Source organism: Dasypus novemcinctus, chromosome X (genome assembly GCF_030445035.2).
Source record: "Dasypus novemcinctus isolate mDasNov1 chromosome X, mDasNov1.1.hap2, whole genome shotgun sequence".
NCBI classification, from domain to species: Eukaryota; Metazoa; Chordata; class Mammalia; order Cingulata; family Dasypodidae; genus Dasypus; species Dasypus novemcinctus.
Window position 1 is genome coordinate 84283898 of NC_080704.1, and position 24341 is coordinate 84308238.

The following is a 24341-nucleotide window of genomic DNA, read 5'->3' on the forward strand; positions in this document are numbered from 1 at the left end:
CCTAGGAATGGTGCCACACACATAGAGAGCTGACACAACAACAACAAGATGATGCAAGAAAAAGAGAAACAGATTCCCGTGCCACTGACAACAACAGAAGCAGACAAAGAAACAAGGCGCAGCGAATGGACACAGAGAACAGACAACCGGGGGTGGGGGGGAGGGGGGAGAGAAATAAATAAATAAATCTTTTTTTAAAAAAAGAACCAGCTTTTGGATTTTTGATTTTTTAAAATTCTTTCTTTGGACTCAGTTTCATTTATTTCTGCTCTAATCTTTGTTATTTTATGGCTTAATCACCACATAATTTTGAATATTCCTTTTTTTCTGCCTGTTTAATTCTGAACTTTATTCCATTAAGACTAGAGAAAGTGCTTTTTACAATCTCAATGTCTTTAAATTTATTGAGATCTTACTTATGTCCTAGCATATGGTACACCCTGGAGAAAGATTCATGAGCACTTGAGAAGCATGTGTATCCTGCTATTTTGGGGTGTATTGCTCTATAAAGGTCTGTTGGTTCTAGTTCACTTATGATATTATTCAAGCTATCACTTTCCTTATTTACCATCTACCCAGATGTTCTATCTAATGCTGAGATTGGTATGTTGAAATCTCTATTATTGTCTATACATCTATTTATCCTTCAGTTTTGGCAGTGTGTGTCTCAAGTATTTTAGGGCAACTACATTAGATGCATAAATGTTTATTATTGTTATAACTTCTTGGTGAATTGTGCCTTTTATTAATATATAGTAGCATTTTTCATTTCTTATAACTATGTTGCATTTAAAATTTATTTCATCTGATAATAATATTGCTACCTCAGTTCTTTTTCATTACTATTTGTGTGGAATATATTTTTCCAAACTTTAACTTTCAGCCTGATTGTGTCCTTGTGGCTAAGATGAGTCTCTTGTAGACACCAAGTCAGTGTTTCATATTTTTTTATGCATTCTATCATTGTTTCTTTTAATTGTGTATTTCAATCAATTAACATTCAATGCTACTCTTTTAAAGATGTACTTAATCCATTTTATCCCTTGGATTTCCACTTTCATATTTTACTATTGTGTGTCTTTTAATCCTTTCAGATTCTCTTGCTTATAATCTTCAGTCCTACACTCTTCTCTGGGACTCTTGTCCTTGTCACTTCCTTTCAGGCTGTAACACAAATTTTACTATCTCTTGTAGATCTGGTTTCTTGACAACAAACTTTCTCAGCTTTTGTTTGTCTGTGAAGACTTTAAACTCTCCATTTCCAAAGGCTAATTTTGCTGGACAAAGAATTCTTGGCTGGCAGTTTTTCTCTTTCAGCACCTTAAATATATCATACCACTGCCTTCTCACCTCCATGGTTTCTGATGAGAGATTGGCACATAGCCTTATTGATGCATCTTTGTAAATAATACTAGACTTTTTTTTTTGCTGGGCTCAGAATCCTCTATATTTGGCCTTGGACATTCTGAAGAGCACATGTCTTGGGACAGGTCTATTTGGATATATTCTGCTTGCAGTATGTTATCCTTCTTGAATATGGATATTATGTCTTTCATAAGGTTAACAAAATTATTTGTATTTTCTCAAATATTTTCTGTATCTTTTCCATTCTCTTCTTCTGGGTCACCTATAATGTGTATGTTCATGTATTTCATGTTGTCATCAATTCCTTGAGACCCTGTACAACTTTTTTTTCTTTTTTTCTCCATATTTACTTTTTAATGTTACATTAAAAAAATATGAGGCCCCTATATACCACCTAACCCCCTCACCCCACTCCTCCCATAACAACAACCTCCTCCATCATCATGGGACATTCATTGCACTTGATGACTACATCTCTGAGCACTGCTGCACCACATGGTCAATGGTCCACATTATAATTTACACTCTCCCACAGTCCACCCACTGGGCCATGGGAGGACATACAATGTCAAGTAACTGTCCCTGCAGTACCACCCAGGACAACTCCAAGCCCTGAAAATGCCCCCACATCACATATCTTCTTCCCTCTCCCTACCCTCAGCAGCTACCATGGCCACTTTCTCCATGTCAATGATACATTTTTTGATTACTAATCACAATAGTTCATGAATAGAATATCAGTAGTTCCACTCTAATCCATACTCTATTCCTCCATCCTGTGGATCCTGGAATGGTTATGTCCACTCCACATCTATATCAAGAGGGGGCTTAGATTCCAGATGGATGCAATTCTCCTGCTTTCAGTTGTAGGCATTCTTGGTTCCCTGTTGTGGTGGTTGACCTTCTTCACCTCCCTGTTAGCTGGCTGGGGTAAGTCCAATGAACCAGAGTGTAGGAGTTGCAAGACTGTTGAGGATCAGGGCCTGGCTATCACATGGACAGTCTAGAGATTCAGGTCCCCTGAGTATACACTAAACCCCAGCACCAAGCACAGGTCCAGTAAAAATAACAGGAGAGGCTTGTGAACAAAGATCACATCTGAGTCCAACTCTCGGGAACACAAACTCCAAAATAGGGCCAACTGACATGGCACTGAACTCCATCTGCCATGACCATAGAACCTGTGGGTCTTTGTAGCCCTCAGAAGGACCAATACCTGGGGTTGTATCTACTTTAGCTGTCACTGGGACTCTGCTGAGGTGAGCAGAGTAAGGGTGACCCCTTTGAGGACCTCCCAGCTCTTTCTTGGAGACTCAGGACCATATAAACACATTTGTCCTTTCCGTTTCCCCCTTTTATTCAAGGTAAAAAAGCATTTTTAACCCCTGATATTACATGTAGGCTGAGAACTTCTGCTGGTCTGAGTTGACCCTTTTATTCATGGTCGTTTTCTAGTTACATCATCAGCTGGTCCTGTACAATGTTTTCAATTCTTTTTTCTATTTATTCTTCTATCTTTTCAAGTTCAGATGTTCTGTCCTCTATTTCACTTATTCATTCTTCTGCCATTTCAAATCTGATGTTATATGCCTCTAATATATTTATTTATTTTTATTGTATTTTTGAAGATAAATAGATCACAAAAAAACGTTGCATTAAAAATATAAAAGGAACCCACATACCTCATACCCCAACCCCTGCCCCTCTCACATCAACAACCTCTTTCATCATTCTGGCACATTCATTGCATTTGACGAATACATTTTGCAGCACTGCTGTACCACATGGATTATATGTATATTGTAGTTTACACTCTCCCCTAGTCCATTCAGTGGGTTACAGCAGAATATTTAATGTCCAGCATCTCTCCCTGCAATATCATTTCAGACAACTCCAAGTCCCAAAAATGCCCCACATCACATTTCTTCTTCCCTCTCTCTGCCTTCAGTGACTACCATGGCCACTTTCTCCACATCAGTGCTATAGTTTCTTCCATTACTAGTCACAATAGTTCTATAGTATAACAAAAGTACAATGTTATATATCTCTAATTTATTTTTAATCTCATCCATTTTGTCTTACTTCCCATAGCTCTTTCACCATTTTTGCAGACTTTTAAATTGTTCTTTATGATCACACAAGGCATCGTAATATCCTGTACCTCTTGGAGAGTGGAAGTGGTTCAAGTAGTTCAGTGCCTGCCTCCCAAATGGGAGGCCCCAAGTTTGGTTCCAGGTGCCTCCTAAAAAAGACAAACAATGAGCAGACATCAAGCTAAAAAAAAATGAGCAGACAAAGAGCAAAAAATGAGCAAAAACAACCAACAGGCAATGAACACTAACAATGAACAAAACCAATGCAACAAGGGAGCCATATAAGGGGGAAACCTTTTATCTCTTTTAAATTTCCTTCATCTCTTTAAATTGATTAAGGAGGTTTGAGTGAACATCATTGATTAGTTGTCTTATATCCTTTGTCTTGTCTGGATTCTTGATCTGTTTCTTTGGGCCATATCTTCCTGATTCTTAGTATGGCTTGTTATCATTTGTTGATATCTAGGCATCTGATTATGTTGATGATTTTACTCTGTCGACCAATTTCTCTCTCTTGGCTAGTGGTTTTATTTCACAGGTCTTCTTTTATTTTTGGTTCAATTTCTTTTTAAACTTTGTCTTCCCTGTTTGTTATCAAAACAAGGGCAGGCAAAGAAGATACAGCCCAACGTACTGGTCGTCCTGAGGGCTATGAAGACATGCAGGTTCTATGGTCATGACAGATGGTTTTGGAGTTCAGTGCCTTGTCAGTGGGCCCTACTTTGGAATTTGTGAGTGTGATGGAGTTGGAGTCAGATGTGACCTTTCTACACATGCCTCCTCTGTCACTTTTACTGAACCTGTGTTGACACTGGGGTTGGTATATAATCAGGAGATTTGAATCTCTGGACTGGCCATGTGCCAGCTGGGCCCTGAACCTCAGCAGCATTGCAACTCTGACTTTCTGGCTCATTGGACTTACCCAGCTCAGCAAACAGAGAGGTGAAGATGGTCAACCACCACACCAGGTAGGGGCTGGGGTATATGGGAACCTAATATTTTTAATGTAACATTTTTTGTGATCGATGTATCTTCAAAAAAATACAATAAAAAAAGACAGAAAGAAATAAAGAAAATAAACAGCATAAACATAAAGGGGGGGGGGCAAGCAGCCCATAATGGGACAAAGAACAGATATATGTTCTGTGGGAAAGAAATGGAAGAGAAAACCTGACTGGCCAGCAGATGGCATTCCTTGGCAAATCCTTCCATGGAGAGGATTACTTCCATTTCCTGTAACTAGCTCTTGTGAACCAGAAGTTTGAGTTACAGGGTTTACATTCACTGAAGTGAATTCATACTGAGCTGACAGTCACACTTTCATTCTTCCCAGGGAATAATATGCCCCTTCACCTCTCTGTTGGCTGCTCAGTCATGGTTTTACCAAGACTGGTGGTGGGGGATAGGTGGCATTCCCAGCCACATGAGCATCAACGCATGGTTTGATGTTCTTAAGTCAATTCTTAATAGGAAGTTTTACTGAACCTGTGGTTGGTGCTGGGTTGGGGTATGCTCAGGAGACTTGAATCTCTGGGCTGTCCATGTGCCAGCTGGGCCCTGAGCCTCAGCAGAGTTGCAACTCCTACTCTCTGATTCATTAGACTTACCCAGGTCAGGTAGAAGGGAGGTGAAGATGGTCAACCACCACACCAGGGAAACGAGAGTGCCTACAACTGCAAGAAGGAGAATCGCATCCATTAGACATGTGAGATCTAAGCCCTTTCTGGGTTTAGAGGTGGAGTGGACATCAACATCCCAGGGTCCACAGGATGGAGGAATAAAATATCGATTAGAGTGAACTTACTGGTAGTCTACTATAGAACTATTGTGATTAGCAATGGAAGAAATTGTATCATTGATGTGGAGAAAGTGACCATGGTAGTTGTTCAGGGCAGAGAGAGGGAAGAAGAGATGTGATGTGGGGCATTTTTGGGACTTGGAGTTGTCTGAAATGATATTGCAGGGAGAGATGCTGGACATTAAATATTCTGCTGTAACCCACTGAATGGACTAGGGGAGAGTGTAAACTACAATGTACACTGTAATCCAAGTGGTGTAGCAGTGCTGCAAAATGTATTCACCAAACGCAATGAATGTGTCAGAATGATGAAAGAGGTTGTTGATTTGGGAGGAATGGGGTAGAGTGGGGTGTGGGCTATGTGGGAATCTTTCATATTTTTAATGTAACATTTTTTGTGATCTATGTATCTTTAAAATAAAGGCAATTAAATAAAAATTTTTAAAAAGAAAGTACAATAAGAAACTGGAGAGGGACAGAAAGGTGGTGACATTTATCTGTAATCACAGAGAAAAATAAAATCCTTAATGGGATTTTCCTACAGCCTTCCCATTAACTGTTCTGCAGAGTTGCCTTGTAAATCTCTATTCTTACTGAATTTACTCACAGCATAGAACAGTGGTAGTCCTCATTTACTCATTTATTATAATAACAGTCCTCTCATTTTACATACTGTGCTATATTGTATATGTATATTCATAATAATTTATTACCATCTCTGCAGGAAAGACTCAATCCAGCAGACACATAGTAGCCAGACTGTCAAATGCCAAAGACAAGGGGAGAGTTCTGAAAGCTGGAGTAGAAAAGCAGCATGATATGTCCCAATAAGATCAAGTGCTGATTTCTCATCAGAAACCATGAAGGCAAGAAGGAAATGGTATGAAATATTTAAAGTGTTGAAGGAAAACAATTGGTAACCAAGAATTTTATAACAGGTAGGGTTGTCTTTCAAAAATAAGGGAGCAATGAATGAAAACCTTCCCAGACAAACACAAGCTGAGGGATTTCATCACCACTAGAACTTTCCTATAAGCAATGCTAAATGGAGATTTTCAAACTGAATGGAATGGACACCAAACAGTTTATCAAAGTAGCATAAAGAAAGACCAACAGTAACATTAACAGTTGAGGATTGAATCAGGTCCCCACATGTGGGTGTGAACCCATATATAAAAGGGACCTTTGAAGATGTTATCAGTTAAGGTGTGCCCAAACTGAAGAGGTGAGCCTTAATCCAATATGGCTGAAGTCCTTATAAGCAAAGGAAATTGGACACAGTAAAAGAAGCCTTGGGAACAGCTAGAATCTGAAAGTCAACAGAACCCAGAAGAGAAAATAGCAGATGCCACCATGTGCATTGCCATGTGTCAGAAAAGCCAAGGAACCCCAGAGATTGCTGGCCAACCAGAAGATACCAACCCCAGGATGAATCAAGTCTTCTAGCATCTGAAACTGCAAGCCAGTAAATTCCTGTCATTAAGCCAACCAATTTTATGATGTAGTTTTAGCATAAAATTGTTTTTCTTATGAAAATGTGGGGTGCTACTACTGAAAATATTTTAAAATGTGGAAACAGTTTTGGAATTGGGTAATGGGTAGAGGCTAGAAGAATTGTGAAGCTCTTCATAGAAAAAGCCTAGATGGCATTGAAGAGACTGTCAGTAGAAACATGGATATTAAAAGAACTTCCAATAAGGCCTTAGAAGGAAATGATGAACGTGTTATTGGAAGCTGGAAGAAAGCTGATCCTTTTTACAAAGTAGCAAATTAATTGGCAAAATTGTGTTCTGATGTCAGATTTAAAGTGGTACTTGTAGGTGATGAACTTGCATATTTAACCCAGAAGATTTCCAACCTAAGTGTGGAAGGTGCAGCCTGGCTCTCCTTGAGGTTTATAGAAAAATGTGAGAGGAAAGTGTTAAGCTGAGAATTGCACTCATAAGCACAAAGCAACCAGCAACTGATGTTTTGAAAATTCTCAGCCTATCTAGATAGTGAGTTCTGAGACTAGGGATAGAAGTTGCATTTTCAGAGACATTCCAGAGCTTTCAGGAAGTCAGCCTCCAGAGAACAAGGCTCCATATGACATTTTAACTGATCAGTTCTGTGCTAAAAACAGTGTGCCTGAACATGGATCCAGTCAGACATCTCAGAGAAAGACATGATTGGAAGTGCACTTATCCAGGAAGGATCTCTAGAAAATTCTATTGTCTGATGGTTTTGACCCACTTGAATTGCATTAAAAGTTGACAAAGTTTTTGCAAGATTTCTATGAGCAGAACCACTTCCAGCCTGGATTGAAAGAACAGAGAAGGAAACTTGAAATTAGAATGACTTCAAGGGAAGAACCATGGAAGCCAAGATTGAGACTGAAGAGATCTCCTTGGACCAAGAAAACATGACAACCCACATGTGAAAAGCACACTTGGAGGGAGCAGGTCAACTGCCCCAGAATTTGGAGGGGGTGTGCCTTGCACCACTTTGTTCAGTGAGAATCCTGCCACTTCAGTGCTAAGAGTTGGTGAGGTTTGTACTCCAGCATTTGCAGAGAACTTGGCCACCATTCTAGTGCTCAAAGAAGGTGGCCACAGAGAGCATGGCCTCTGCACATGTATTTGGAAGGAGTGCATCTTCTCCTCCATTGGGTCCAGAGGACAAAGCATCAATCCACAGATGAAGCTCAGATCTTGACAATTAATGGATTTTTCTCTGCTGGGTTTCAGAATTGGATAGGATCTGTAACCCCAGGTTTCCTTCCAATTTCCCCTTGTGGAATGGGAATATTTATCTTATGCCTGTCCTACCATTATATACTGGAAGCAGATATCTTATTTCCTAGGTTTCACAAGGCCATTGGAAAGGAATTTTCTCCAGGATCGACAATACCCTTAATTTTATGAAATTTTATATTTATAATTTTTATTGAAATTACTTGAGTCTTTAGGATACTGTGATGGAATGAATGTATTTTGCATATTTTTGCATATGTTTTGGGACTTCAGAGCGTGAACTGTTGAGGGTTGAATTTTGTTCCCTACAAAAGGCATGTTTAGGGTCCAATACCTTATCCTGTGGGTGTGGAACTATTTGTTAATAGGACCTATGAAGATATAATTAGTTAAATTGTACCCAAATCAAATGAGGGTGGCCCTTAGTCAATATGGCTGAAATCCCTATAAACAAAGGAAATTGGTCAGAGAAGAAAAGCCACAGAGAGCAGCCAGAAGTTTGAAATCAACAGGACCCAAGAGATAAAGGATAACACACCACCAAGAGCATTGCCATGTGAGAGAAAAGCTGTAGAACCCCAGAGATTGATAGCCAGATAGATGATACTAGCCCCAGGATGACAAATGCCTTCTAGGTTCTGAAAATGCAAATCAGTAAATACCTGTTGTTTTTGCAGCTAGGAAACTGAAACAGTAACCATTTGGGTTATTATAAATGCAGATACTATAGTATCGTGTTTCTGGTATCTCCAATGTTTTTTACAACTTCTAAAATGCATAAAAAGTAATCATAAATCTATGGTTTTGGACATTCAATGTATAAAGATATAATTAAGAAGTGCAAAAATGTGGTGGATGGGGTTATAGGAACAATGTTTATGTATTTGTTTGAAGTTAAGTTGGTGTTAAACCAAACTAAATGTGGTTGTTCAGATATTGTAGATCCTCCCAGGGCCCACTGGATGGAACGTGGGAGAGTATGGGCTATGATGTGGACCATTGACCATGAGGTGCAGCGATGCCCAGAGATATACTTACCAAATGCAATGGATGTGTCATGATGATGGGAGAGAGTGTTGCTGTGGGGGGAGTGGTGGGGGGGTGGGGTTGAATGGGACCTCATATTTTTTTAATGTAATATTTTTAAAAAATGAATTAAAAAATTAAAAAAAAATGTGGTTGTTACAGATTTAGGATGGTAAATTTAAGACTCATGGTAGCCACAAAGAAAATATCTGAATATATACAGAAGGAAATGAAAACAGCCTCAAAATGGTATATTACAAAAATTAAAACATATATGAAAGTAGGCATTACTGGAAGTATTAAGTGGCAAAAAGGTATAACTTATAAAGAAATAGACCATCTAGACAGAAGATGAATAAGGAAATAGAAAACTTGAATAATATTATGAATGAACTAGACTTAATATATGCAGAACATTACATGTCATAACCACAAGGTATACATTCTTGTCAAGTGCACATATATCTTTCTCTAGTATATACAACATGTTGGGTCACAAGAAAATCTCAACAAATTTAAAAAGATTGAAATTATACAAAACACTTTCTCTGGCCATAATGGAAGTAGCAGGAAATAAATAACAGGCAGAGAACTGGAAAATCAACATATACATGGAAGTTAAATAACACTTCTTTAAACAATCTGTGGGTCAAAATATAAATTGGAAGAGAAATAAGTAAATATCTAGAGATGAATGAAAATGAGAATACAATATATCAAAACTTATGTGAAGCAAACAAAGGCCGAGAGGGAAATTTATAGCCCTCAATTCTTACATTAAAAGAAGAAAGACTTAAAATTAAATACCTAAGTGCAAACCTGGAGGAAGTAGAAAAGGAATAGCAAACTAATCCAAAGGTAAGCAGAAGGAGAAAAATAACAAAGATTAGACTATATATAATTGAAATTGAAAACAAAAAAAATATAGAATCAACAAAACCAAAAGTTGGTTCTTTGAAAACAGGAATAAAAATGACAAACAATTAACTGGACTGACAAAGAAAAATGAAAAAAAGATGTGAATAAATAAAATCAGAAATGAAAGGGGTGACATTGCTACAGACCCAAGAGAAATAAAAAGGATCATAAGAGTATAATATGAACGACTTAATGCCAACAAATTAGACATCCTAGATGAAATGGACAAATTCTTGGAAACACACGAGCAAACTATACTGCCACTAGAAGAATTAGAAACCTCAACAGAGCAATTACAATTAAAGAGATTGAATCAGTCATCAAAAATCTCCAAACAAAAAATGTCAAGGAACATATGGCTTCAAAGGTGAATTCTATGAATTATTCCAAGAAGAATTAAAAACAACCCTGCTCAAACTCCTCCAAGAAATTGAAGAGGAGGGAAGACCCCCTAATTCTTTCCTCAAGACTAACATCATCTTCACACCAGATAAATATACTACAAACAAAATTACAAATATCACTTATGAATATAGGTGCAAAATTCTCAAAAAAAAAAAAAAACCCAACCCTGCAAATCACATCCAGCAGCTCATTGAAAGAATTATATAGCATGCTGAAGTGGATTTTATACCAAGTGTGCAAGGAAGGTTCAATATAAAATCCATTAATGTAATACACCACATTAACAAAATGAAGGGAAAAAATCCACATGATCACCATTAATGCAGAAAAGGAATGTGACAAAATCTAGCATTTTTATTAATAAAAACAAATAGAAAAATAGGAATAGAAGGAAACTTCCACAACACAATAAAGGGCACATATGCAAAACGCAGAGTTAAAATCATTCTCAGGGAAACGGACTTTGGCCCAGTGGTTAGGGCGTCCGTCTACCATATGGGAGGTCCGCGGTTCAAACCCCGGGCCTCCTTGACCCGTGTGGAGCTGGCCATGCGCAGCGCTAATGCGCGCAAGGAGTGCTGTGCCATGCAAGGGTGTCCCCCGCGTGGGGGAGCCCCACGCGCAAGGAGTGCGCCCGTGAGGAAAGCCGCCCAGCATGAAAAGAAAGAGCAGCCTGCCCAGGAATGGCGCCGCCCACACTTCCCGTGCTGCTGACGACAACAGAAGCGGACAAAGAAACAAGACACAGCAAATAGACACCAAGAACAGACAACCAGGGGAGGGGGGAAAATTAAATAAATAAATAAATAAATAAATCATTCTCAGTGGTCAAATACTGAATGTTTTCCCTCTAAGATCTGGAACAAGACAAGGATGCCCACTGTCACCACTGTTATTCAATGTTTTACTACAAGTTCAACCCAGAGCAGTTGGTCAAGGAAAAAAAAAATAAAAGACATTCAAATAGGAAAGAAAGAAGTAAAACATTCACCATTTGCTGATGACATGATCCTATCTGAAAAAAGTCCTGAAAAATCTACTACAAAACTACTAGGTAAGCTAATGAACAAATTCAGCAAAGGGGCATGATACAAGATCAACACTTTAAAACAATAGGATTTTATACACTAGTAATGAGCAAGCAAAGGCGGAAATCAAGAAAAAAGTTCTATTTACAATAGTAACTAAAAGAATTAAATACCTAGGAATAAATTTAACCAAGGTTCTATAGGACTTGTACATAGAAAACTACAAAATATTGCTAAAAGAAATCTAAAAAGAAAAAGAAAACTAAATAAATTGAAGGGCATTCTGTGTTCATGCACTAGAATCCTAAATATCATTGAGATATTAATTCTATTCAAAATGATTTACAGATTCAATGCAATTCCTATCAAGATTACAACAGCCTACTTTACAGAAATGGAAAAACCAATTACCAAATCAGACATCCCACTGCACTACATACACATCCTTAGATCAGACTTCTTGGAAAGAAATGTCCAAGAGACTTAAATCTTTGTGCTGTCCATGTACCAGTTGGGCCCTGAATCTCAACAGATTTGCAACACCTATTCTCATTGGACTCACCCAGGGCAACTAACCAGGAGATGATGATTGGCAGCAACCACCTAAAGGAACAGAAAAGGTCTGAAATTGCAAGGAAGATAGTTCCATCCATCTGCCCCATAGGATCTAAGTCCTCTCTCAATTGGAGGCAGAGTGGACATCATCATTCCAGAATCCTAAGGATTGGGGAATGAATGATGGACTAGAATAGACTTATTGGTATTATATTATAAACTCATTGTGATTCTAGGAATGGGAGAAATTTTATCATTGATGTGGAGGCAATGGTCCCTGGAGATACTGAGGGGAGGGAGAGGGAAAAATAGGTGTCATATGGGGGCATTTTCAGGACTTGGGAATTGTACTAAAAGACACTGCAATGACAGATACAGGCCATTATATATCTTGCCATAACCTACAAAATTGTGCATGAGAGAGTGTAAACTACAACATAAACTATAATCAATACTTAGTGGCAATGCTCCAAAATGTGTTCATCAATTGTAATGTATGTACCACACTAATGAAGGATGTTAATATGGGAAAATGTGGGAGGGGTAAGGAACAGGATATATGGGAATTCCATATATTTTTATGTAACATTTATTTAATCTAAGTATCTTTTAAAAGAAAAAAATGTATATTTTTTAAAAAGAAAAAAAGTTAGCAGTTTAAACATAGATGTACCATATGATCCAGCAAGGACACTCCTAGGTATTTACCAAAGTGAATTGAAAATGTATGTCCACATAAAAAGTTGCATGTGAATGTTCATAGAAATTTTACTCATAATTTTCATAAACTGGAAAAAACCAACATGCCCTTTAATAGGATAAACAAACATTCTTACAATGAAATACTAGTGTGAAAACCTATAAAATTGTGCAGGGTGAAGTGTAAACTATAATGTAAACTATAGTCTTTGGTTAGTAGCAAAGCTTCAATATGTGTTCATCAATTGTAACAAATGTACCACACTAATGAAAGATGTTATTAATGAGGGAAAGTTGTGAGGAGGGAGTGGGGTATATGGAAATCCCTATATTCTTGATGTAACTTTTATATAATCTAAATCTTTTTAAAAAATATTTTCAATTGAATGAGTTTTTTTTTCCCCTTGTGGCACTCTTTCACTGCATTTGGTGAATATATCTTGGAGCACTGCTGCATCACATGGATAATAGTTTACATTGTAGTTTTCCCTCTCCCCCGGTTCATTCAGTGGGTTATGACAGGATATATAATGTCCAGCATCTGTCCCTGCAATATCATTTAGGACAACTCTAAGTCCCCAAAATGCTCCCACATCACATCTCTTCTTCCCTCTCCCTGCCTTCGGCAACTACCGTGGCCACTTTCTTCACATCAGTGCTACAATTTCTTCCATTACTAGTCGCAATAGTTCTATATTAGAATACTAGTAAGTCCACTCTAATCCATATTTTATTCCTCCATCCTGTGGACCCTGGGATGGTGATGCCCACTCTACCTCCATATCGAGAGGGGGTGAATGACTTATTGTTTCCCACAACAAAATGGATGGATCTGAAATGCATTTTGCTAAGAGAAAGAAGCCAGGAACAAAAGGCTTCATGTTGTATGATTCCTTTCATATGAAATTCTGGAAAAGGTAAAACTATAGACATGGAATCTGGATCATTGGTTGCCAGCGACTGGGGGAGGGAAGACTGGTTGATAACAAAAGTGACACAGGGGAATTTTCAGAATGATGAAACTCTTCTGTACAACACTGGGGTGGTTGTGTATGACATTATGAATTTGTGAAAACTCATAAAATTATACTTCATAAAAAGTGAGCCTTAATGTATGAAAAATTTTTAAAAAATCAAACAGGATATTGGGGGATCCCAAGATGGAATGCAGACCATGACAAATGAATCTAACTATAAAACAAACGTGTAACACAATCACACTAGCAGGGGGCAGAGGAAGAAGCAAACTTACATAAGTTTTGCAAATGGTGTTTTGACTGGAAACTATAAGGATAAAGAAAAAATGCACAAAACAGTTGGTAAATTTGTTTCTCATGGGGGTAATTATTAAGAATTCTCAAACTATTTTCCATATATAATGGGGCTGGACAAATATATAAATGTATGGTGGATAGTAGGAGCCAATTCTCTCAATGTTAGAGAGGGAAGTTACAAATAAATAATAAGGATCTTGTAGTACTGGATTAGAGTTGAAAATACAAGTATGAATTAATGTTTACCTTAACATATATAAAATGGAGAGACAGATACAGAAACAATTATAGATGTGTGCAAACATGGTGTAGCATACCTAGCTCTGTCCACTGAGAAGGCCTAGAAATAATAACATCCCAGTAACAATGAGCATTGCCAGAGCCCAGATATTGGTTTCTAAATACCACTCTCCAGTTAAAGTAACCAGGGCTCTCTGGAGAAATGGCTGATTCTAGGACTGGGGCAGGGAAAATACAAGATGAGTCTTGAGTATATTGAAGTACCAGAAAATAAAGAAGTATGCAAAAATAAAAGGAAGGGGGCATGTCAAAGGGACACAGGAGTCAACATGAAAGAATTCTGAATGCCTAAACTTGGAACAATTTGAGCAACAAAATAAATGAAGTAGTATTGGATTAAAACCCAAAGTATAAAATAATTACAATAATTATACATAAATCTCTCTAATTATGATTAAATAAATAAATGGAGGAAGAAGAGGCATCCTCGTTATAGAAGAATTCTAAATAATGTATGTAGATAACTTTCCCTTCCAGGAAAGCTTGAGTATGGGTTGGACTTAGTGATTCCATTCCAGAGACTAGAAAATGGAAAAGAAAAAATAGCAACTTCACAGTGAGATAATATGGCAAACATAAGCTTAAACAAGTGCACAAGATGAATATCACGAGTGATAAGTCGTACTGATATCCTGTACCCCTTTACATAATGTGGTGGAAATGGCACCTTATCTCTGATATTCTTCTCCAAAACAGATAACCCAGGATAATGATGAGAAAAACGTCAGACTAACTCAAGGGATATGAGGGATATTCTGCAAAATATCTGACTAGTGTTCTACAAAACTGAAAAGATCATGAAGAACTAGGAAAAATGAAGAAACTGTCACAGACCAGGGGAGACTAAGAACATAAGAAAATTAAATGCAATCTTGACATTAAAAAACAAGGACATTGATGGAAAAACTGGTATAATCTGAATAAAGTATGGATATGTCAATGCTGAAAATGTACCATAGCTACAAAGGATGATAATATTAGAGAAAATGGGGTAACGGATATATGGGAACTCTCTTTACAATCTTTGCAACTTTTCTGTAAATCTAAAATTAATCCAAACTAAATTTTCTTAAAAATTTTAACCATTTGGAATATAGTTGACACACACACATTCACACACACACAGTGAGTACAGTTTAAAAAGATATGTCTGTCAAAGTCCTTTTAAACATAAAACTAGAGAGGAAGCACAATCTTCTGAAGTCAGAAGTCTACCATCATCTGACTGTGCAACCTTGAGCAGGTCCATTTTCCAATTTGTGGCTTGAATTTTCCATCTCTACCATGAAGGGATGAATTAGATGGTCTCCAAAATCCCTTTCAGTTCTATCCAGTCTGGGCTTCTTTTTTTTATTTTGTGAGAGGCAGAAGCAGAGCCCTCAAATTTCCTTTGTCTTTGTCTGCTTAAAAAAACAGCTGTTTTCCCAACACAAGCACCAGGTAAAACATTCCCTGTGAGTTCCAATCACCAGCAACCCCAGAGAGATGGGTTCAGTAAGAGACAGGATGGAACTGTGCATAGTATATACCTTCTTTCTGCACAGAACTTTGTTCTCCAGGAAATGAGGGCAATATGAGGTCTCAATCTATAGGAGGAATTTAAGATGAAGGGCAAAGGAGCCAACCTTTTTATTCCTATGGCTAAGATACACATTGCTTCCTGCTGAGCTGTGGCTGCCCATCCACACTGGCTAAGTAATGACACATTGCCAGTAAAAATGCCCTCAAAGTGCAAATATTTCTTTTCACCACGTATGGGTAGGGGATATATCATAGCAAGCCCAGAAGAGAGCTAGGGGTTACTCAGGGCAATCACACTACTATTATTCACTATTCTTGAATGTCCTCTTTCAGACAAAACCTTTTAAAGGGACAACTCCTTATTCCCTAGAAAGAGAAAGTGCTAGCTTCAGATCTTGAAATTACTTCCATGGCTTTATGGTAAAAAGATGGCTCAGAAAGATGTGCACCCTCACTTTTGAAGATAGCTACTGTGTGTGATAAGTATATATATACTCACACACAGTACACCAACCTCAAAACTAAAGGGCTAGATTGCCATCTTGCAAAAGATTTAAACTACCTATATGTCTTCATATCCCATTTCTGCCTGCTTATAGCCTAATGGAAGATGAAAATAATAGGTGGAAAATAAACCTAAAATTCAGTGATTATTTCTAAACCTTAACCTGGAAGAAGGAGCACATTACTTAGAAAGGCACACAAGGCTATTATTTCCACCACCACACTTAGCTGTGCTTCAACCACAAAGCTGCTTTTATATTTTATTTTTCCCTTATTCAGTACTTTCAGCTGCCCAACTACCAGTGTGACAAACATCCTGACAAACCTGGGCTTTCACCTGGATTCTACAGATTTAAAGCCAAAGGTTCTTTCTGCAGAGGATAATTCATAGGGGGAAATCTTGCTTTTATTTTAATATTTAGATAATTCCCCCAAAGAATGAGATAGACATTTGGGCTTAGCTATGATAATTGTCTTACCAGGTTTCTTTTTTCCAGTACATTTTCTGTCAGTTCAGAAGTTCCAGTTAGATAGCATTAGAATGTAGGCCTTATATTTTAATTTTATACCTTCTTCCCACAGAGAAACAAAATTATGGTTATTCCTTCTATTAACATAACCCTAATGAACCTAACTTAAAAGATTTATTCTCAAAGCTTTACGGTTCTTGCACACTTCTGGTGGGCAACAATCCAACAGTCACTACGTAAATTGATTAGTACGTGAAAGGAAATATAAAAGAGAAAGCTGCATAAGAGAGAAAGGTAAAGAAAAGGGGAAGTAGAGAAAAGAAAAAGAAATATGCAAAGAAAGGAGGGAAAAGAAAGCAAAGAAGAAAAACATGAGAAAAAAAGGAATAAAATAAGATAAGGAAGAAATGAAGAAAACATTGCCACTATTTTTAAATTTTGTTGGTTAGTAAAATCAGAGACCTAACATTTATTGCTGAGTGTGGAGTAAATTTTATTCCAATTGCTATCTGTGTGTAAAAGACAGATTTAAACAAAGGCAATGTCAATGAAGTCCTGACTCTCTCACGTAATGACTCCACTGACTCATTTTTAACCAGTTTGTACTGGTTTCTGAGTGGCCAGGAAAAATGATTCTTACCTCCTTTGGAATTAGAAACAAGTAGACTTTGTCCCCCTTGCCACTTACTCCACTGCCTGTAGTACATGCATACATACACTGTCTTGAAAAGGGAGATTTGGCTGGCCCAAAAGAAATATTAACTTTCAAAAACCAGCAAAAGAAAAAAAAATTAGGTGAGATGGCAGCCAAGTAGGAATCTCCAAGAGTCAGCTCTTTGTACAACTCACAGTAATCAGCCAGAGCTATATAAAGGACCTGTTTGGGGGGCCCAGAAGACCAGAAGAGCATTCTGAAAAATCCTTGGAAGAAGTGAAGATTACCCATTTGCAGTGAAGATTTGTGAGTAGAGCACTGTATGCCAGGCAAGCCCCACTGGCAGGGCAAAATGCTTTGAAAGATATTCCCTTGCTGAAATTGCAAGCTCTAGTTCCCAAAAGTTGGGGAAGGAAGAGATGGTTGGGCACTGACTTCAGCTACTGATTAGTATATTCAGCTGGCTAGGGTCCAATCCTAAGTACTGCTAAAGTCTGATTTTGTCCAGTAGCCTTCACTTAACTCTACTCCAGCATGAGGAGAATCAGGTCTTATTAAAAATCATGGTGATGGTATAGATGAGTTTCATTCTACCCAGGTCAGATTGCTGTGCTAGCCTGAACTCCAGCCCTGCCTCTGGCAGGGAGGAAGCTGGGGGGACAGCACTAGCTTCTCTGGGCAATTGTAGTAACTTTCAGCCTGCCTGGATTAGATTCTTGGGCACCCATATGCCTATATTCCCACCCCCAATAAGACAGGAGCAGGAGAAAGGTTTACTCAGCGTCTCCAGGCAATTGAAGGCAATTTTGGCCCACATGGACAAGATTCTTGTGCACAACTGTGGCTCCATCCCTGCCCCTGACAGGGCAGGAGGAGGGATAGGTCTTCCTCAGCCTCTCTGGGCAACTGCAGTCACTTAAGGCCTTCTTGAACTACATTGTTGGGCACAGCAGCTACATCCCCACCTCTGATAGGATAGAAGGGGGATGGTGTTTCCCCACACTCCCAGGCCACTGCAGGTGCTTATGGCTCACAAATAAGACTGTTGGAAACACATCCCTGCACATGACAGGGCAGGAGGAGGGACAGTCCTCCCTCAGTCTCTTTGAATAATTGCAGTCCTTTTCGACTCATTCAGAGTAGACTGCTGGGCACACTTGCGGCCCCATCCCTGCCTCTGGGACAGTGCTCCCTCAGTTTCTCAGCCAACTGCAGTCACTTTCAGCCCACACAGAGAAGATTTTTGTGCACACCTGTGGCTCCATTCTGGTCCCTGGCAGGGGGAGAGGGGATGTGGAGCTTCATTAGTCTCTCCAGATAACAGACAGTCTTTGCTTGCATGGCTTGTGTTACTGCACATGGCTGTGGCTCTATGCCTACTGCTGGCAGAGGAGAAAGGTTGGCGAAGCTTCATTGGTTCCTGGAACAACATAGTCAGTTTCATCTTCCCAGGTTTACAGAAACAACCTTAGCTTCTTCTCTGCCACCAGCAAGGGAGAAAGGACAGAAATAGATGGAAAAGAGCTGGAAAAAAAATCAGCTTGGCTAAACACAAGTCACTATAAAGTTCTAAATTAAGTTGAACCAAGTGTCAAAGAGGAGCTGAAGCACAAGCCAATTAAATAAAAAGCCCTAGACTAAAGAAAGAACCAAGTCCAGAATAAAAATATCAAGTAAATCAGATCCCAAGACATCAATAAAAAATTACAAGCCATATTAAGAAGCAGAAAGATATGGCCCAATCAAAGGAACAAACTAAACCTCCAGATAACATAAAAGAGTTCAGACAACTAATCACAGATATTCAAACAAATTTCCTTAATAAATCCAATGAGATTGCTAATGAGATTAAGGATATTAAAAAACCTTGGGGCTCTCCCTGCTGGAGGAGCCTGCACCAAAACTTGGTGTGTATTTCCATCTTTCTCTCCCTTTTCTCAGCAAGCTCTGTTCTTTCTCCCATTTCCCAATAAATTTTTTACTGGCCTTACTAAACAACAACAACAAAAAACACAAACAATCAAATAAAATAAAACACTGGGTAAGCACAAAGAAGATTTTGAAAGCATACATAGGAAAACAGCCAATTTTGTGAGAATGAAAGCACAATGAATTAATTTAAAAATATATTGGAGCCATACAACAGCACATTTGAAGAGACAGAAGAAAGGATCCATGAGCATGAACACAGGGCCTCTGAAAGCAAACATACAAAAGAAAAGATAAAGAAAAGAATGGAAAAAATGAACTGAGTCTCAGGGAACTACATGATAGCAAGAGACATGCAAACATATACATCATTGGTATCTGAGAAGGAGAAGAGAAGGGAAAGGGGAGAGGAAGAATATCTGAGGAAATAATGGTAGAAAATTTCCAAACTCTATTCAAGGAAATAGAGGTCAGTGTCTGTAGCAGTTTGATATGGTACATGAATTCCAAAAATAGACATTGGATTATGTTTGAAACTTTTCTGTACCTGGGTGTTAATAAATCATGGTTAGGGCTTTGACTGAACCACATCAGTAGGGTTTTGAGTCCGCACACCTTGGTGGGTGGGGACTCACAGATAAAAGACATAGCAAAGGACAGAGTTGAGTTTTTGGTGCTGGAGTCTTGAGCTAAATCCCCAGGAAGTAAGCACACAGAGAAGCTTGGTCATGAGGTGTAGCAGTTTGATATCATTGATGAATTCCAAAAAGAAATATTGGATTATGTTAGTAAACTGATCTTTTCCTCTGGACCTATTAGATTATATTGGATTTAGAGGTTTACGTGATTAAGTAATTATATAAATCTCTTGTGCCAGTAGGGTGTTGAGTCCTCACTCTTTGGTGGGTGGGGATTTACTGATAAACAGAGTTGGAGGGGTTTGTTTTACATTTTTTAAAAAATTTACTGAAATACATTACTCATACATAAAGAATAAGTGCATAAAATTTGTGACCTTACAAAACATACATATGTAACATCAAACATATATAACATCTCACCCTACCACCAATAACTTGCATTGTTGTTGGGGGGTATTTGATGTTGGAGTTTGATGCTGAAGCCTTAAGCTGGATTCCTGAGCAGAAAGGAACCCTAAGCCTGGAAAGAAGCAGGCCCTGGGAAGAGAGGAACCCAGGAAGCCTGAACCATCCCAGATATTGGCAGCCATCTTGCTCCAACATGTGAAAATACATTTTGATGAGGGAAGTAACTTATGCTTTATGGCCTGGTATCTGTAAGCTCCTACCCCAAATAAATACCCCTTATAAAAACCAACCAATTTCTGGTATTTTGCATTTGCACCCCTTTGGCTGACTAATACATGAGGAAAGGGAGAAGGCCCCATGAAGAGAAATAAGTTATTCACCTAAGAGTCTATAGCTGGCCCCGTGGAGATAGAGCAGCCGAACCTGGAGAGAGGTGGGCCCCAGGAAGAGAGGAACACAGGAAGCCTGAACCCTTACAGATGCTGACAGCCATCTTGCTCCAACCCATGGCAATAAACTTTGGTGAGGGAGGTACCTCGTGCTTTTTGGCCTGGCAACTGAAAGCCTCTATGCCAAATAAATATCCTTTATAGAAATCAACCAATTTCTGGTATTTTGCATCAGCACCACTTTGGCCACCTGATAGTGTCCCAGAAGCAAAACGTGCAGCCATCTGAATAAATCCAAGTAGACCTAATAGAAGATACATAATCAAAATGTCACATGGCAAAGATAAAAGGAGAATTCTGAGAGCAGCAAGAGAAAAGTCATTCATCACATGCTACAGATGTTCAATAAGAATAAGTGTGGATTTCTTATCTGAAACCATGAAAGCCAGAAGGCAGTGGTATGGTATATTTAAGATGCAGCAAGAAAAATAACTGCCAGGCAAGAATTATATCTGGCAAGATAATCTTTCAAAAATGAAGGTGAGTTTTAATATTCACAGATAAACAGAAACTGAGTTTGTAGTCAAGAGACTGGCCTTGTAGGATATACTAAAGGTAGTGCTACAGCCTCAAAAAAAAAAAAAAAAAAAAAAAGACAGGAAAGAGAAGCCTGGAAGAGAGTCTAGAAATCAAGATTACAACAGTAAAAGTAACTAAAATTGTAAAAAGATTAGTGAAGATAAGACATGACAGATAAAACCCAAAGGTCAAATGGGTTGAATAAGAACTGCATTTACAGTAATAACATTAAATGCTAATGGAAGAAACTCCCTGATCAAAACACACAGACTGGCAGAATGGATATTATATAAGCCATCTATATACTGTCTACAAGACACTCAGCTTAGCCCCAAGAATACAAATAGATTGAAAGTGAAAAGTTAGAAAAACATATTCCAAGCATGCAGTAACTAAAAAAAAAAAAAAAAAGCCAGGGTAACTATACTTACATCAGAAGAAATAGACTTTAAAAGCAAAGTTGTTATTAGAGACAAGAAAGGATATTATATATTAATAAAAGGGCAATAAACCATGAACAATAATAAAAATAAATAAATAAATAAATATATATATATATATATATATATATATATATATATATATATATATATGCACCTAAACATGGTGCCACAAACTGCATGAGGCAAGCACTGCAAAACTGAAGGGAGAAATAGATGTCTCTACAATAATGAGTAGAGACTTCAATTCACCATTCTCAATATTGGATAGACTGTCTGGGCAGAGGATAATTTTAAAAAACAGCTTGAATAATATGCAAAATGAACTAAGCCAATAGATCATATACAGAACATTGTAAGAGACAAAGGACACTATATATTAATAAAAGGAGTAATATATCAAGAATAAAGAACAAACATAAGTATTTATTTACCTACCTAGGGTGCAACAAAATACATTAGACAAACAATGGCAAAACTAAGGGGGAAATAGATTCCTCTACAACCTTAGTGGGGGCCTTTAATACACTATTATTGCCACTAGAACATCTGGTCAGAGGGTTAATAAAGAAAGACACTTGGCAATATGACAAGGAGGGGTTACTGGTTTAGGGCAATGGATGGGGGGGCGGGATTTGGGAAAGGGCACACCTGGGGGAGTCTTCTAGCAAATGTGTGAGTGATCATTTTGTCATACTATATTTTATCACTGGGTGTAGACCCACATAATTAGAGGGAAAGAATTGGACTCCTATCCTGGGAAGACCCGATATGTTCTCAAACAGAGGGGTGGGTGTCTCTTGAGAGCATGGTCAATTCCTAATAGTGAGGAACAGACCAGTGTGTCAAGCCCTCAGTGTTGTTGCAAGGAACTATGAATCTTGTCCTTCAAGGAGTGAAGTCTGGTGGTCGCCATGGGTCCTAAAGAGAGGGGGAAGGAGGAATAAAGTAGATGGAAGAGGGGATATTTAGGGGGCAATGCAAGTGTTCTGCATGCTCTTGAAATGATGGATACAGGCCATGTTGAATTTCATCAAAAATTTATAAAAGTGTATGGTTAGAATGTAGACCATAATGTAAACCACTGACCATGGTTAGTGGCTATGTTTCAATATTTGTACAGCAGTTGTAACAAATGTACCACCCATATATAAAAAGATTATTGATATGAGAAGGGGGAAAAGAGGGAGGATGTTGTGTACATGGAGTCCCCTGTGTTCTGTATGTGACTTCACTGTAACCTAAAACTACTTTGAAGACAAAATGTAAAAATGTAAGACACTGGGGAAGAAATGGAAGAAAATGCCACTGTACATACAGGACAAACGATATTACAATGATGAAAGGCAAAATGTTAAAAAAAATCTTGTTTTAAATATTTTTCATTATCTTTTTTAATATCCCAATTTTAATTTCAGTTTTAGTTTTTTCTAAATTATTATGTATTTCATTTCTTATGCTTAAAACCATCATTATCTCATTTTCCTATTTATTCTATTTGGTGATATTCTTGGCTTCATTTTTGAAGAAGTTTTGGACCAAACAAGTGTTACAACTGTGGCAGAAGAGGATCATTGGTGTGGGATGTCAGTGATGGGGGATACATGAGAGGAAGTTCACCTGGGCATATGTATAAGGAGCATAATTGTGTTCAAATATTTATGGGGCATTATCCCAGTGGGTGGATGCTCACACAATAACCAAAATAATACTGACTTTCCATCCTGGGGAGCTCTGCTACATTCTCTAATGGAACAACAATCCTCCAAGTGCAGAGAAATGACTAGTGAAAAACGATGGTTCACTGATGGACCCTTGATATTGACAATTACTCTTATGAGCCTTTGTTCTTGAAATTGCAACTTAGCCTATCACTGTAGACTGCCTAAGAGTTACCTCCTGAGAAAATGTTGCTCAAATGTGGCCTCTCTCTAAGCCAAACTCAGCATATAAATGCATTACCTTCCCCCAATATGACTCCCAGTGATGAACCTCCCTGGCATGAAGGATTCCTACCAAAAACAAATGAGCAATGCAAATGAAAAAAGACCTTGAATAAAAGGGGGAAGAAGTAAAGACAAATAAGTTTATATGGCTAAGAGACTTCAAAGTGAGTTGGGAGGTCATCTGAGAGGTAAAGCTTGTGCATGTCCCAGCAAGATCTCATATACTGCCATAGTAGATACTTCCCCAAACAGTGTGGCTCCTAAGGGTTCTGGAGACATCCAGGCCCTATGGTCATGGCAAAAAGCTCTTGAATCTGGTGCCTTACCACTGAGGCCTACTTTGGAGTTTGTGCTACTGAGTGTGACAGAGTTGAACTCAGATGTGACTTCTCTACATGAGCCTCTTCTGTCCATTCTATTTGAACATATATTTGGTGCTGGAGTTGATAGGTATTTATCCAAGAGACTTGAATCTTTGGGCTGCCCATGTGTCAGCTGGGCCCTGTGCCTCAGAGGTTGCAATATCTACTCTCCAGTTCGTTGGACTCAACCAGGACAACTAATAAGGTGAGGATGTATGACCACAATAACAAGGAACCAAGAAAGTCTACATCTGCAAGCCAGAGAGTCCCATCCATCAGCCTTATGTGATTAAGGCCCCCTCTT

At 38.3% G+C, this 24341-nt stretch overlaps 1 protein-coding gene across 3 annotated transcripts in view; it reads right to left on the reverse strand.

Moving 5' to 3' along the window:
- Nucleotides 1–24341, reverse strand: part of NEXMIF (neurite extension and migration factor) — a 331466-nt gene that overhangs the window by 101563 nt on the left and 205562 nt on the right. The window contains exon 2 of one of the 3 annotated variants that reach the window (XM_058292234.1): nucleotides 3527–3607. The exons of the other annotated variants lie outside the window; for them this stretch is intronic. The gene's annotated coding sequence lies outside the window, so the exon portion shown is untranslated. The remainder of the gene's footprint in view (nucleotides 1–3526; nucleotides 3608–24341) is intronic. 3 annotated transcript variants of the gene reach the window in all.